Raw genomic sequence first — 17793 nt, forward strand, 5'->3', positions numbered from 1 at the left:
GTGCATGTATGATTGATTCTGCACCAATCATTTTAGTTATTTTAAAAAAATCATTAATCCATATTAAATGCTGAAGATTTAATTAATATTCATTATATCATCAACATGTAATATACATTAATTACTTTATTAAAATAACTAAAATGATTGGTCCAGAATCAATTTTACATATACATAATAGATAGTTAGAACATAATAACCTAACCATATATATATATATATATATATATATATATATATATATATATATATATATATATATATATATATATATATATATATATATTCTCATTAATAAAAGAATAGTTTTAATCTCCATTTGACATGTATCACTCTAATACCAATTCTCATTAATATTATGCCACATGTCAAAGAGATATAGTAGGCAACATTTCAAAATTCAAATTTACTTTTTCTAATTATATGTTAAATTTGAAGTTATAATAATTTTAAAAATTTGGTATATCTTATAATTAATGATTTATTTAAAATAATTGATAAATAATTTTTGAATTTTTATTATGAAAATTTAATTTATTTTACAACAGTGGTTTCCAAGGGTTATAAACTAATATATATATATATATATATATATATATATATATATATATATATATATATATATATATATATATATATATATATATATATATATATATATATATATATATATATATATATATATATATTCGGTTTCCTTTGCCAATCTTTCCTATAAATGCTAGCAACGATCCTTCCGTAGTCTCTTCCCTTTCTCTATCTTCCCCACATCCTTTATCTCCGTCTCCATTCTTTGTTCTTGTGGAAGTCTCTTTCCTTTAAATTCAAGCTTACCAAAAGCCTGTCTTTAAGATCAAATATTCTTGGTCTCTTGTCTTTCAATTCCCCAATTATAATCCGGGGTTTTGCAAGCCCCTCTTGTTCTTTTCATCTTTCGGACTTCCTTCTTTCCTGAAGGGGTTTTTAGCTAAGATTCATGTTTAATTTATTCTCCTTAATGTTTGAAATACATGTCTCAAATTCTTAGTGAACTGTTTACTTCCGGGTGTATGATCAATTCCACTTATTGGCGCAGAACCCATCTTGTTCAATCTTTCTCAGTTGTCTTCCTCTACTGGTTTTATTACATTTCATGATTCTTCCTCTATAAACTAACCCCTATATAAATCTATCGTTCTATATCTATCTATATTTAGATCTATAAGTAATCAAATAATTAAACTAAAGCTTAATTACCATCTGGGTCTTGTCATTTCTCTCTCAAAATCTTCAGTTTCAAGTTTCTTGGTTAAAGTTTCCACTTTTAGTAATTTTCATGGCTTCCTCTAGTGGCACAGCGACGTCGTCTGGTGGTTCAGATCTTCAAGGAGAAATGGATCAAAGGAAAAGGAGAAGAATGATTTCTAACAGAGAATCAGCAAGAAGATCGAGGATGAGGAAGCAAAAGCACATGGACGATTTGATGACTCAGCTGAGTCAACTCAGGAAGGAGAATAACCAGGTAATGTCTAGTATCAGTATGATCACACAGCATTTTATGAGTGTGGAGGCTGAGAACTCGGTGCTAAGAGCTCAGGTGGCGGAGCTCAGCCATCGGCTTCACTCTCTCAATGATATCATTGCCGTCATGAAACAACCAATTGACGCCGGAAGTGGGTTTGCGGAGGAACAGTACGTGGGAAGTGACACTGAGTTCGGCGACGAGTTTATCAACAACTCACTGAGTTTTCTTTACGCCTGCCAACCTATGTTGGCATCTGCCGAAATGATTATGTACTGAGTTGAAAGAAGTTTAGGAGCAAGGGATAAAGTGGTCACTTTCTAAATTTATAAGGTCAAGGTGGTAATTTTAGCATGAAATTCGGAAACATCATTGATGGAATTGATTGAATGATGGGATCAAAATATTGGCATTTATAGGGGATAGGGGGAGGTGTTATGTGTATGTAATCATTAGGATGTGATGTTTGTTTTGTAAGTTTGTATCTCTAATGTATGAGATTGATAATGATATAATTAAGTTCTATATAATGCGTAGTCGGTTGTTGTTATTCAGATAGTTTTTATTTTTCTGATGTATGATATTATATATTTTTGTACTTGAAGCATTAAGCATGCATATGTGGGAATTTTGAACTACGTGTTTTGAATTGATTTCCATATATAATTTAGTTAAATCAATTCATTACTTATGATTGAAACATCCAACAACAAAAAAATAACACAAATTTTGTCTCCAATACAAAAGAGTTAAAATCATAAATATATATTGCTTTTAATCGGATTTTAAAGTCTAAATCTCGTTATTGCAAAACATGTTTTGATCATGCTAGGACCAATTCTTAAGGCGATCTTATGAACCAAATTAGGATGGTAATATGTTATCTTGATTTAGTCTCACATGTGTAGCTTTTATGTAATACTCAAGTCTTTAATTTTATAAAGTCTATAAAATTCTTTATTCATATCATGTTGAATTTAGAAAAAATATCTATTTATCATGAAATCAAGCTTGAATAATTCATTAATTCCATTTGGAATCGAGCATTGCAGATTGTCAAAAACCAAATTGTGACTATTACTTACATAAGAAAAGTAAGTATAATTTTTAGATAACGTAAACGTTTAGACACTACTTGTTTGCTCGAAAATTATTTTTCCGAAAGATATAAATGTAACATTTAATGTAGAAATATCAATATGCTACATCATACTGTACAAACACATTATTTTTAAGTAACTTCAAAATTCTTAAATGAACAACCACAAACTTTCAATATAAAATATAGACCTAAAATATACTCAATTACCAATAAATAAATCACTAATATTAGGCGGTGTATTTTAAAAAAAAAATATATTCCTTGTAATTCTAAAAGAATAAAAAAATAAATAAACAGAAACTCCTATAATTATTTGATTATTTTCAGGTACTTTTGATTTTATTTTAAGACGTTGGTTTTTTATATAATTTTTCTTTAGCTGAGTTCTTAAATAGTTTTATTTTAATATAAATTTATAAAAGGTCACGTTCTATTGAATTACTTAAAACTAACTATAACAACTTTATGTCATTAAAATCAATTTTATAATAAATATATATATTAATTAACGTATTTAGCACATGTAATCAGGTTGCCCGTGCAAGAAGCATGACACAAAGCCATGTGAAGACTGAAGAGGATCATTAGAGAATCCTTAGATTCCGTGTCTACCCTTAATTTTACCCTTTAGTTAAATAATAATAAAAAAATGGCCTTTCATTTACGAGTATCAACTTGTTAACAAATATAATTTTTTTTTAAAAAGGTGAGGGTTTAAGTCCTATGAAGAAAACAAGAAAAAAAAAGTAATTTAGTATGTGTTAATTAACGGTTCAAAAAAATAGTTAAATAATTATTATAAATTCGGTTTCAAAACCTAACATCAAAATGGTAAGCCATAACATTAGAAAAATATAAAAGATTATCACATATAGTTATATGTTTTAATCATTATATTAACATAACTATAATTAAATTATTTGTCCATTTAATTTGATATTCCGATTCTAGGTGAACAAAGTGATGGAGGTGGCTATTATATTGAAATTATTGTTTTAAGATTTAGGTCTGATAGTTTCTGTCTGGGAAAGTACTGTCTGGTAAAGTGCTGTCTCGGAAAGTTTTCTGACTGGGAAAGAAACCATGCTGTTTGATTGTACATCTGATTGACTGTGTTGAATGATGAAAAAAAGTAATAATTCAATAAAAAATGAATTTAAAAAAAGTTATTTAAAAAAGTTAATAATCCAATAAAAAAAGAAAGAGGCGGGGTTTGATGTATAATTATCTTTCCAGCTCATTCAGTCAGAAAGATATGATTTTGGGGCTTTCTGGGAAAGACATATCTTACCGGGAAAGACCCATTTTTTTGTGCAAATCAAACAGTCTTTCCGGTCCATTCAGCCAAAAAGATATGTTTGGACCTGAAAAGATGCGTATCAAACGGAGCCTTAGCCTTTAAATGAGAATTTATGATCCATGTTATGGAGGGAGCCTAATTTTACATAAGATTAGTCCATTCAATCCGGTATATCCAAAGATAAAAACTCATGGTTTTGTTCCAATTCCAAAAACTCACACTAGAATTAAAAATTACAAAAATTCACATTTTTAAAGTTGGGTTTAAAATTAAAAATTGCCTAACAACAGGCACCGCTTTTGTAAAATCATTTTGTTGTATGATAATCAAAGTTAAATGATAATATATTTAAGTTATGTTTTTATTATAATGTAGACCTTGATTAAAAACTCACATGCAAAAATTGCCCAGACATAAGAAAAAGAGCAACTTGGTACTCCTTGCAAGCTTTTGTTCCATGTGGGAATCTTTTTTAATGCCAAATAATTCACAAACATCAAACGAAAGTTGATTTATATGTCATGCATTAAAAATTGCACATTCTTTCGTAAAAGGAGTCTAGCTCCTTGACATTCCATAGGAAATCATTGTGCATTATAGCAAATCATTGACATATCAGTAACAATAATGTTGTAAGATGGTTTGTATCTTATGCGATAATGGTTGTATATTGCTCCAACAAAGAAGGCCTAGTGCTTTCCTTGGAAGGAAGTGTCAAATGTGACTACCAGTTGTACGTTGTTTTTCCTAATGTGTCGGATGGAGGTACAAAACATGAAAATCCTGTTACAGATTCACCAATCGCACTAGAAAAGGGTCTAGCTTTATAATGTGAAGCACAAAATAAGAAATTGGCACCCGTTATACATTTTTGTCATAAGAGAAACATTTTTATAGAGCAAATAATTGCCAAATTAAGAGTAATAATGCTAAAATCAATGTGTACATCATGCATCCGAGATTGTACATTGTTATATATCGATTTAACCCAATAAAAAGGTCTAACATTTTCATGTGAGGGAAGTGCAAAAAAACATTACAAGAGTAGCCGCTAACTTTGTTCCAGGATGACTATTTTTTCTTAGAAATAGGCGGGTAGGAATTTTACCAATACATAGGAGACCGTGTCTTCAAAACCTAAGAAGGAATGTTAATTCTTCTACGAACCAGAAAACTCTTTTTTTGCCGGCTCAAAAAAAAAACCCTAACGAGAGCATCGTTAACTTTTGTTGACTCTGAGCAATGACATTTTTACGTTGGGGTAGGGGGTTTCTTGGGTGCTACTCTTCATCAACTACATTATTTCTAAAACTATAGATTACTTCAAATGATGGACGATGCCTACACACATACTGTGTAAGTTTAAACCTTATCGTCTGATGATTCAAAACCTTTATCACATTGAATACATCATCAAACATCAAAGTTATCGTATGTTGATCAAGCTTTGGAGACATTGTGATATGTTTCTTGCTACCTAAGTCTTGTGATTTGTTATCTTTGTGATAGGATCTGTTTTGTATAGTATATATCTTTAACATATGATAGTTATTACGGTCATTCAAATCATTGATATGTAGGGATTTGAATCTAGAATAGTCATCAACCTAGTATATACGTTACGGTAGGGTTGCATGTAAACTAACAATTTGTGCACTTTCTCTTTGTGAGAGATTTTCCTAATTGAAATTTGTTTTTAATTAACCTCTTCATGTTCTTGTCATTGCCTAATATTTTTATGCTCTAGTTTCGATCCTTCAATTGGTATCAGAACAGGTTATTTTATCTCACAATAACTAAACCATATTCTTCATCTTCTTCTTATGACTCTAAACTCTTCTCTTAGTACTTGGTATTAGAACAAGTTTTTTATCTCACAATAACTAAACCATCTTCTTCATCTTCTTCTTATGACTCTAAACTCTTCTCTTAGTACCACTTCTGGAAACAAAATTCCTATTTTCAATGAAAAGAACTTTCCTATGTGGAAAAGCAAAGCTATGGTTGTTCTTGAAACCATGGATCATGATATTATGGATATTATTGAAAAATGTAACACCCGTTTTCCAGAATGGTTCAATTTAGGGCATGCAGGAGTCGAAATCTTGGTTTTTAGGGAAACCGAGTGTCACGATGTGACCATAGGTTGGTCACGACGTGACAAGCCAAAAGAAGGAACACGTATCGGGACTATGGTTATGACGTGGCACATAGGTGGCCACGACGTGAACAAGGCTGATGCCTAAGCCCATAATATTTTAGGGTCTCCTTTTTATTTAAACCCTATTAACTCGATTTTAGGGTTCATTATCAGCCTCCATCACCCTCAAACCTCAGAAAACCCTAACCCTAATCCTTCTTGGTGGTTCTTGGCCTATTTTGGTGCTTTGGTAGCTTGAAGAAGAAGAAGAAGAAGAAGGTGTTCTAGAGTGTTGATTCAACAAGGAAACCTCATCATCATCCTCTTGTGCATATTCTGGACCTTTGTAAGTATGCAAGATTCAAACTTTATGCTTCTAGGTTGCTAGATCTAAGTCATTTTCTTTTATCTTTTAGTTTGAGCAAGTTGAAGTGATGTGATTCCATAAAGTTGGCAATTTTATAGATCATTGAAGCCTTTTTAGTGTTATTTGGTTCAGATATGGGATTTGGTTATGAATTAGGAACCTTCCATGAGTTTTGAGTCATTTTCTTATCCTTTGGCCTAGATTGGATAGAGGTCATGCATGGAGCATGAATGTCTATAAAGTTATCATTTTTATTAACCTTTGGAGTCCCTTAAGGCTTTCGGAAAGTGGAAGTTGTAGACTTCATGGATTAACGGCTCAAACCGTTTGGTTGTTGCTTCAGACTGCGGTCACAACGTGATATAGAGGATGCCACGACATGAACATGAAGGAATTCGTGACTATATTGTCCTGTTATGCTCACGACGTGACCAAGGAGGGTTCATGTCATGATGCTTATTGAGTGGGTTGTCCGTGATCGAGTTAGATGAGTTGGAGCGAGACAAGTTGGAATCAGGTCGAACATGTTCTCACTATGTGAAGAAGGGTTGGTCACGATGTGAGGCTTAATGATTGATATTGTTGGCTGTTAAATTTGACTTTGAACATTAACGTTTTGGGTATGGTTGACTTTTGGTCAAAATGGATGGATTTATACTTGCCTGTTAACTAAGGTTGGACCTTGTTGTTGGATTAATGTCTAAGTCCATAACTATAATTGGTAAGACTTGACCCGACCCAGCATGGTCCATTTAGGTTGCATGGCATCGTGCACTTGGATAGACTAAATGAGAGAAATAAGACACTTATGGTTATTAATATATTATAAGTTCTAGTATATTAATAATAAGGATAATACTATTTAATTAGTATTGATCAAGAATTAATTTAGAATTAATTATGTGATCAAAAGAAGACTATTTAAATATAGGGGTTGATTGTGCAAATCATCCATAACTTATATAGTGGGCCAAAGCTCCATGGATAATCAAGTTGGGTTAAACCCATAGGATGCTCCATGGATACTCCATGGAGGTTACATAACCCATGGGTCATGAAAATGAAAGGTCATGACAATTAGGGTTTACCTGGTGTAACCCTAATTGTAACACACTATATAAGCATCATATTATTCACCAAAATCGGCCACTAGTATTATTCTAGAGAAGGGCTAGCCGATTTTAAGTGTTCTACATTTCTCTCAAAGTCATTCTAAGTGTATTTGGTGTCACACTTGAGGAACTAGGCACTCAAGCTTCATGAAGACATTATACATCAAAGAGGTATGTATTCTATCTTGTTATATTCATTGTTTTGTATGCTAGATTAGGATAATACCTTGGATGTTCATATTTGTATGTATAATAGAGAAAACATAGATCCAAGGTATTTAGGGTTGCATGTACACTTAGGAGTGTTAGAATGCTCAAAACCCAACAGTGGTATCAAAGCCTGGTTTTCTTTCTCTTATACTTGATGCAAATAGATTTTTCGAAGCCAAGAAACTATCAGAGCCTAAAACTCGACGAGTTCTGGTAGAAAACTCGACGAGTTCATGTATTAGAGCATGAACTCGGCGAGTTCCATGAAGAACTCGACGAGGTTGGACTCCAGACAACATATCTTCGTGGTTTTTGGCTGGAATTGGACTAGGAACATTACCCTAAGATGTTTTTGGACTTATAAACTTGTTTTTGATGTGGTAATGTTCATTCTAATCCAATTTCAAAGATAATTGTCAATAGATTCATATTTTGTATTAGTTTAAGGTTAAGACTAATTACATGGAAAAAGTTTGATTTGAATTATCCTGTTCTTATGAGTTGCTTCGATTAATAGGAAGTTATGTGAAATTGTTGTTTTCAATCCATTTTAATCTAAGAGTTGATTCTAAAATGTGTTTTTGTAACTTGTCCTCAAGTTATATGAAAAGTCACATTTAAGTTTCATAAAACTCATAAAAGTTGGCAATGGTTACAAAAAATGAAGAGTCTTGTCCTTAAGTTATGGAGGTTCAAGAGTCACTTCATTAAGTAATAAAATATGTAACCTTAATTAATTCCATAAGTTACAAAATAAAGAAAAGTTACATTCTTTTATTAGTTTAAAGTCTTCCATAACTTGTCCTCAAGTTATGGAACTTGAAGAGTCTTTTAATTAAAACTACTTTAAACACATAAGTTATGGAATTAATTAGTTTTCAATAGTTTCAAAACTTGCCCTCAAGTTTTGGAATTGGAAAAAGTTTTCACTTATGAATACTTTAATTCCAAGTTAGCCCTTAGAATTTTAAAGGTTAAAATTCAACCCTTATACTTTATAATATTATAAGTTATATATATATATATATATATATATATATATATATATATATATATATATATATATATATATATAAGAGCAAGTCAGTCTTACCGTTAGTAGGCCTCATTCACGAAGCCGGTCTATAAGGGGGGTATAAGGTTACTGCCTATAAAATGGCAGTTTAATGGGTGTCCATTCTCAACCACCGCTTCCTTTGTAACAGCCCGGATTCCCAAGTATTATTTATTTAATTATCTATTTATTTTTGATGATTTGTGAGGAGACTCGGCGAGTTGGAGCCTAGACTCGCCGGGTATGATCGCGGATTTGGACGCGGGTTCGCGCCGGACTCGGCGAGTCCGCACTGTTTAATGAAACCCTAATTTTTCGGGTTTGGAGCCTATTTAAAGGGCCTTATGGCCGTCATTTGTGCTCACCAGTCCCTTGAGAGAAACCCTAGTGAGCTTGAGCGTTTGGAGTAAGTCAAGGAGCCATTATTGACCTTGGAGGTGTTATCTAGCAAGGGAAAGGAAGCAATAGCCAAGGGGGAAACAAGAGGAGCCACTTCCTGAAGATTTGAGGTCCAAAACATGACGTTTGAGGTACTATTTTCGTGCCATTCTCTATTATGTTGATGTTCATGTTGATTTAGGGCTTATTGAGCCCTTTTGTGGCTAGATCTAGTGCTCCCTTGGTCCCTTAGGCGAGTTAGGTTCTGGATCTGGACCCTTGGAGGTCCAGAGTGTCCCTTTGTCCAAGCTTTTTATGAATCCATGGGGGTTTTGGATTGGGGTCTTTGTGCTTAAGGTCAAAACACCACTTATGAGGCATGGGGTGTGTTATGAGCACCAAGACATGAACTTTACGTGATGAATGTGCTTGGGAGGGCCAGATCTATGAGTGTTATGAGCACCAAGACATGAACTTCGCAGTCTTGAGGTTTCTTATGGGAGGATTTTGAGAGACAACGAAGCCTAGCAGCGAGAGCTAGCTGCAAATCGAGTTGAAGTCGTAGAGCTCTGAGCATGCCAATCAGTATACGAGAGTCGCCTACTTGAAATGGAGCGCCAGTTGACTAACCTAAGGTTCCGCCCGAGAAGTGCCCGTCGCCAGTAGGAAACATTCTACTTGTCTTTCCTTTTGTTCTAAAGAATAGCTTTCCTATTTATGTTCCAAGTAGCTCCTTTCTCTATAGACATTCTTGCCTTGCAAGTACCGATTTGCTAGTTCTTTATGTTGTCAAATTGTTCCGCTGTTGGTATGTGGTAGACCTACTCCTAGGTCGAATTTTTCAAGCTCTGGGTCATCTTGATATCGACAATGGTGGCAACTATCATATTTCAGTTAAATATTTTCATTGTCAAAAGTTTACCTTAGATCGATAGCATGAAAAGTAAGCAACTTTATCAAGGTTCCATCACTGTTTTGTCCTCAAAACGTGAATCATGAGATGTACTTAGATGATTATTCCTTTTCCCCATCAATTTCGTATCATCTTCGATATCCTAATCGACACGAAATGGTTAAGCCTCAAACCGTGCTGATATCCTTTGCTTCGAGAAAGCGATTTGTCTCAATCTTCCCTTCAACAAAATCCTCACTGGTCTCAGTGATAAGATTTTTCGAACCTTCGTATCATTTCCTACGTCAAGCCTAGGAGCATCTGCGGAAGGAATGCTATGCATTCCTGGCTCATGTTGACAATGAGACGCAAGAAGTTAAAGACCTCGAGAGCATCTTCGAAGTCTGCTACTTTCCCGATGTCTTCCCCAAAGACATTCCAGGGATTTCTTCCGAGTGCCAAGTTGAATCCCATATCGACTTGATCCTCGGAACTACTTTTATAGCCAAATCTCCATATCGTCAAGAGCCGACGAAAATGTGAGAGTTATCCAGCCAGCGCAATGAGCTGAACAACAAGGAGTTTGTAAGTTTATTGTATGAGAACTTTACTGCGTTCAAAATTTTCTACTCTTGCTAAGACCACATCATGGGGATGTGGGTCGAATCAATGAGAGTCAGATAAGCAAAACGGGAAATCTCAAGCATAGATAAACATTTAGGATACATCCAGAGGCAACCATTGTTGCTCACAAGCTTCTTTTCTTGACATGTAGCAGATCATGCCTCCGAAGAAACATAACCAATCCACCAGTAAGGCACCAATCCTCCAGATGGACTCAACTACATTCCAAGCTACTGTCACAGCAGCGGTGACAGCCGCCATAACTGTTTTTAACGCTAACAACACGAATGTGGGTGGAAGTGTTAACGGTAATCCGAATCTTGTTGTTAACGAATCTCAACAACAAGTGCCTACTAGAAAGGACACACCTAACCTTCTAAAACGAAAGTTCAAAGGAAGTTGTTCAACCCAAAGACGTACTGAGAGGAAACGATTTGGGACAGTCGGTACCCCGGTCATCCCTGTTGTTCCCACACCAACCATACCCTACTGTGGAAATCTCACGCACTACAACAAATGCAACTACCATCATCATGGAGTCTGCTGAGTGCTGCATTGCACCAGCTGCAACAGGAAGGGACACACCTCCTGTGGTTGTAGAACCCTAGTCAAGTTTATCACTCCGACTACCAATGTTGGGACAAGTCCAACCTCTTACCTCTATGAAAGTTTAGGACAATTCAAAAGAGACTGCACAACAGAGAAGAACAATGGGGAAACATGAGGAGTCTGACCTCAGAGAATGAGGAAGCATCAAAGAACCCTGCTATGTTTTGGTACGTTTTTGAAAACCCCTATAATTGTTCATAATCGTGATTTCTTTCATGACCAAATTTAATCGCGACGTACTCTTAAAAGTAGATGCCTTAAGGGGTAAATTATAGTGTATACGTTAGAGTCAATTGTAGCTCTGCATGATTCGTATACGCCAAACAATCATAGGAAAATCTAGTAGGAACCATCCCATCGAGAGCCTATAGTTTCAAAACAGCTGGACCCTTGCATTAGTAGTACCCACCAAGTCCAAATCAAACGCAGAAAATACCAGAGACGTTCATTTAGGGATGCCAATATGCTAGCAAAACGATCCTCCCAGACTAACCTGACACACGATGCTATGACACCTTCCTGTCTAGCTCGACTGAGTCTATGTTATACCAAACCCTTTTGTCTTAAACCGTTCGATCGCGAAACTCCCGTCGCTCGTGACGACATCCAGATACGAACTTCAAAGAATTCATCTCTCTTCGAAATCCGAAAGTATTCATACGAGAGTATCATCCGCGAAGAGAAGGACAAAGTAAGAGAACCATCCGGACAATTGAAGATGTGTCATGGGACCCAGATCTACCCTTAATTAAACCTTCTTGCAACAATGGCAACCTTTCCAGTAGCAAGGTTGCGCCGTTCGAAGCCCTCTGCAGCCATAAGTGCAGACCCTATATGTGCTGGGCTGAGGCGGGCGACACGCAAATAGACAAGAGCCAAGTCCCGACAGCACTCTCGCGAGTCCTGAAATCACCTGAGGGACGACATAAAAGATCGTACGAAAGGGGCTATGTCGATAATAGACAAAAACCATTGGAGTTCCAGATTGGTGAACTTGTCCTTCTTACAGGTTTCACCTTGGAAAAGCCTGATACGCTTTGAAAAGAGTAGAAAACTAAATCCGTGATACGTTAGACCATCCCAGATATTTGTAAGGATTGGTCCCATAGCACACAAACTTCAGTTACCTCGAGCACTTGGCAACGCTCATCTCCTCTTCCTCGTTCCAAATCAAAAATGAGTGTCCGGAAGATGAGACACTTACGATTCCCCTCGACAACCCTGAGTTAGACGAGAGTCTACACTTTGTGGGAGAATCATCCGAGCTCATGGATCGAGAAGTCGAGCGAACGAAATAACGTGACATCCCGATAGTGAGGGTCCACTAGAATGTCAAACAGAAACTTGGATTCACTTGGGAGCGTGAGAGTCCCATGAACCTTAAAGTACCAACATCTTTTTCCAAGACCATGAGTTATATTCTTATTCTTGAATTTCGGGACGAAATTCCCTCTAACAGGGGGATGATGTGACAACCCGAAACTTCTGTCTCACACACTTAGCCATTTCAATCAAAGTTAAACATGTTTCGTTGAATTCTGGCACTGTTTGAGGGTTCGTTTAAGTGATTCTAAGCTTGAGTATGACCAAGGTCGAGTTTAGGAATGAGTCGGAGTGTTGAATAGTGAAAAATTGGGCCATACACACCTCTTGGAGGAGTGTATGGCCGTACACACGGTTGTACGACCGCACACCCACTCCCTTGGCAGCACACTCACTTTTCGGTAGCACCTTTTACCCCTATATAAAGGGTAGCCCCTTCCTTTCATTCCTTTAACACCTTGGCAACACACAACATCATTTCCTCTCAAGTTTCTCCAACTTTGAACCTTCCAAAGCTTTAAAAACGTGAGTAATCCATCCCTTAGCTTGTTATACTTGAAGAACCTCTTGATCTAGGGCTTGAATCATGAAAGTCCTGTCATGTTCTTCATCTCGTTGAAGGAGTGCGGAAGCACACCCTTGTGTGCGGCAGCACACTCATGTGTGTGGAAGCACACTCATTTGTGCGACCATACACACACACCATAGGACCACAAACCCATTTCTAAGACCCTAAACTTGTACTACAACCAAGTATGGGCCTAGGACACTTCATGGATGCAAGTATGGACCTTGAAAACACCTTTAAACTGCCCATACACCTCACTCGTGCAATCTTTTGAGGTCCTAACACTTAGTGCAAGTAGTCCTAAGTTCTTAGAATAGTTCTTCGTCACATCTAGTGGTGAAATACCATCATTTGACTCCTTTATGTGTCATTACTTGATGATTAGGATCAAATCGTGTTCAAGGCTTTAATTGAACATCCCGCATTCCGTATCAATCCTTCATTCAAATCACCCGAGGTGAGTTCATACCCTTACGCTTTTTCCGAGTTTTTCATGTTTTCAGGGGGGGGGGGGAATACAAGCAAAAGTACAAGGAAACTTGTTCTTAAATATATTATTTTTATTAAGATAATTATATTTTCAGTATGCTTTTAACACGGAAAAAAGTTTTACCAACTGATTAAGAAATCAACACGTAGAAACAGTTTTCAAAACTAGAACAATGAACTTGTGAATCATATAGTAAAGTGTATTATTTTATAAAGGATTCATGCAAATCATAAACAGGTTTTTCGATATTATTACTTGTAAATTTGTTAGGCTATGTTTGAGGCAATATCCTTGGTAACACTCACCATAAGAAACAGAGTGGAGGACTAGCACTCGTAACCAGAGTCTCTTGTAGGGATAGCGTGACTGTTGTGTAAAGATCTATACGAGACTGCCAATCTCGCAACTCACTGCTAGCTACAGTTGGACCAGCAGGTCTGCAGGTGACAAAGTCATTAAGGATATCGGCCGTTGCGGGCCATATCCAGTCAGTTATGGTCATGAAACTCATAACCTAGATAACAGGAATTTACATTTGTAATAATGAATCAAATGAACTAACCTCAAAGTAATAACCGATAGATTACTGGAGGGTGTTACTAATAATACCTTCAGGACTTAGTTCATCACGGTTTTCTTCTATCTAGTTTTATTTATATAATAAGGCTAATATACCTCTCTGGGTGTAACCAGGGTTTTTAAAAGAAAACTACTTTTCGAGTATGGTAGATACTTGCACACCTCAGTTTAGAACGGATAATCAACCATCAACCTTTAGGGAAAATATAGGATTTTCCCTGGATAAACTGGCTATTCAAAACGGATTGTTTTTCAACGGATATTCATATTCATTCCACGACACATTAGATTGTACACGTTCTGTACGAACCTGGAAGTCATGGAATGAATGGGTTTTCAAACACGCTTTCCATAAGAAAATATATGATTTTCTTGAGGAAAACTTTTCTAAGGGATTCAAACAACACTTTTCCATGAAAAACAAATGCTTATGAACTCACCAGCTTTATGCTGATATATTTTCAAAACTGCTTGTATTCTCAGGGAATTAGTAGATAGGTATTTCCAGGAGTTCAGAGAAGTCGAAGCGTTAGAGTCGCACCTTCTATTTTACCTTTGATAAGAACAAAACGATGTATTAAACAAAAACCTTTTTCACATATGTATTCAATGTCTGGTTTTGTTTACTATGCTACCTATGATACAATTGTTGTGATACTACGCATGACGTCAGCCACCCCCGAACGTTTCCGTCGTTCCGGTTTGGGGGTGTGACATACATCCTCGGAACCCCCCATGCTTTGGATCTCCTTACTGCTTCAGAAGGTGTAAGCTCTGGAAGGCCTCACCTGGGTCTACTTCGGTAGTCTAGCCAACCCTGGCATCCTCGGTCCGGACTCCGAAATTGCGCAAAGGACTTCGGAACCTCGCTTATTGTCTCCGGATCTTGCTGAATGGCTCTGGAACTCCTCCTAAGCACTTTGGAACCTCGCAGGATTAACCCTCCCCTTCAGAATTTGAACTATAGCTTCAAAATTCATCATAGAACTCCATATTTCACCTTTTCCCCCTGGATTTTGGAACATTTCGGACCTTTTCTCTATTTTGAGGTATTTTGAGGTCTGGAATCCCACCAAACTCGTGTTTTTCATAACTAAGACCCCTAAAACCTCTATTTTATGCCAAATTTAATTATTTAAATCATATTTTCACAAAATAAATGTTTGGGATTTAGGAAGATCTTATCCTAAATCAAGATAAGGACACAGAGGTTGACTATTGTGAATTGATGAAATTCTCATTTCCCATGCAAATCACAGTATCCCTTGCTTTACCCACCAAATAACAAAGTTAAGACCATCAGATACCCATGCACCAAAGATTCCCTCCCCGTTCTTATACTCTTAGAACAATGACAGTAGAAATATTGGGCTTTTCACATTTCCTCCCACTTTTGTCCTATACTCTCACGTACTCCTGCCAAGAGCAAAAATCAAGGATCTTGCTGAAAGCAAGACTTCTCAACTTCTTCCGGAAAATTTTAAAGTAAGTTTTCCACTCATCTAAGATTTTATATAATCTTCAAGATAAATCCATATTATTTTACTCATAATAATATGTGATAATCAATCTTAGGATAACATCCTTCCCAGAGGAGTTCCTCATCTCAGCCAAGAGTATAAGCTTGAGATCTTTACTCCATAACTCCAAACAACTCCTCAACCAACTCAAGATGAGCATCATACCCCACCTTTTTCAATGTTTTAACGTTTTTGGGGGAGAGTACAAGTCAAATCTTGCCTAAATTCTTAAATGATTGCATGTATACATATGTTTGTATGTGTGTGTGAAATATTGTTAACTTATTATTTTAGTAATGTACTCATGAACGTAAGATTTCACAACTTCATAAAGAACAGAGGATACTTTGTGTACAAAAGAGCCCCCTAACTATTGCGTGTGTCCAACTTAACCCTTTATCTATGCTTTCATGTCTATAGATAAAAGTTATAAAAAGGGATCTTGATAAGTGGACACCATTTCTAGTAATTTTCGAAAATTAAAACTTTGTGACTATTTGCAAACTATCAGGGGGTATTTTAAAAATATTCGATATAAAAGTTTGCGTCAAGAAAATATACAAATAGAGCCTTTATGACAGAAATATTTGCATGTCATAAGCTGCTGTCGGAAAACCTCCAAGAACATAAGTAATGTTCTATATGTCATAAAACAGAAAATACGTGTCATAAGCGGTAGTTATAAATTTATACAAATTATAACTTGACACTTTTTCTCCTGACTAAAATGACTTATTTTTCAATAAAAGTTGTGATGACTGTTCTACACGTGATAGGTGATGGTCTGCATTTGTTGTGTTCACTATCCTTTTTCATCGCGTAGAATGTCCACAATTGCCATGTTGACACTTTCTCCTAACAAGTATAGAGTCGTAATACTGCTATTTTACAAATTAAAAAGCGTAGGACTCTACGGGAAATGTTTGTTAACGATTTTGAAAACGATAAACTAACCCACACATATACATAGTTCGAACTAGAATTTTGAATATTTTATAGCAGAAAATATAGGATTTTCTGGAGAAAACGATTTTTCTACGATTTCGATAACGACAAACTAGAACGCACACTCAATTTTACTCGATAAGAGGAACAAGATTTTCAACCATATTTTCTTTTTGTAAATAAGGGATTTTTATTGAAATAGTTTACTATTACTATTCAAAAGAACTATTCTCATACACAGCTCGCTTTTACAAATCACACTACTTTTCAAAATCACTCCTTATAAGGATGAACAAAAGTGATGACATAGACACATATATCCATGATTTTCAAGGCAAGACTTCAAACAATTTCATACAAAATATCGGATTTTCTGAAAGTACAATGAGAACGATTCTAAACAAGTGTAAACAATTTTATACAAAAATGCTTATGAACTCACCAACTTTTTAGTTGATGCTTTTCAAAACGACTTGTATTCTCAGGGATCTAGTATGCAGGTAACAAGGGACGCTGATGCAAGACCATTTAGCTGTAGTTTGAAGTTTTCTACTTATGTATCTTTTGTGTAACTCGAATAACACATACAATATGTAAACCTTGTAAGTCTGTTATCTCAATGTATGATGTTTGGATTGCTATGTTTCATTTATATCCAATTGTTATGATACTACACAATGAAGTCACCCGCCTCCGGACGTTTTCGCCATCTGGTCTGGAGGTGTGACAGATTGGTATCATAGTATTGTTTATAGTGAATTTGTATATCTAGCCATACGAGATATACAACTATAAATACAATGGGACTAAAACAAACTCTGCCTAAAAGTATACTTTAAGAAGATAAGTATTTTATAAAAGTATACGCAATTACAAACCCAGTATCATAACGAGAAAAAACCAAAAGTAAATAAAGGTTGAACACTACAGCCAAACTTGGGCAGTTATGTAATCATATATGGGATCAATATAGCCTTATCAACTATATTTATTCGAGATACGACCAACATGTGCCTGGGAGTGATGGTGGTGTTGCAACAAACCTAAGATTTACCAACTGTGCACATAAGAGAATACTA

The 17793-nt window shown here is 35.7% G+C and overlaps 1 pseudogene; it reads left to right on the plus strand.

Moving 5' to 3' along the window:
• The first annotated feature begins 720 nt into the window (after positions 1 to 720).
• LOC145062509 (bZIP transcription factor 44 pseudogene) lies at positions 721 to 2031 on the plus strand (annotated as a pseudogene).
• The last annotated feature ends 15762 nt before the right edge of the window (positions 2032 to 17793 follow it).

This window comes from Lactuca serriola, chromosome 7 (genome assembly GCF_051521515.1).
Source record: "Lactuca serriola cultivar US96UC23 chromosome 7, Lser_US96UC23_V15, whole genome shotgun sequence".
Taxonomy (NCBI): domain Eukaryota; kingdom Viridiplantae; phylum Streptophyta; class Magnoliopsida; order Asterales; family Asteraceae; genus Lactuca; species Lactuca serriola.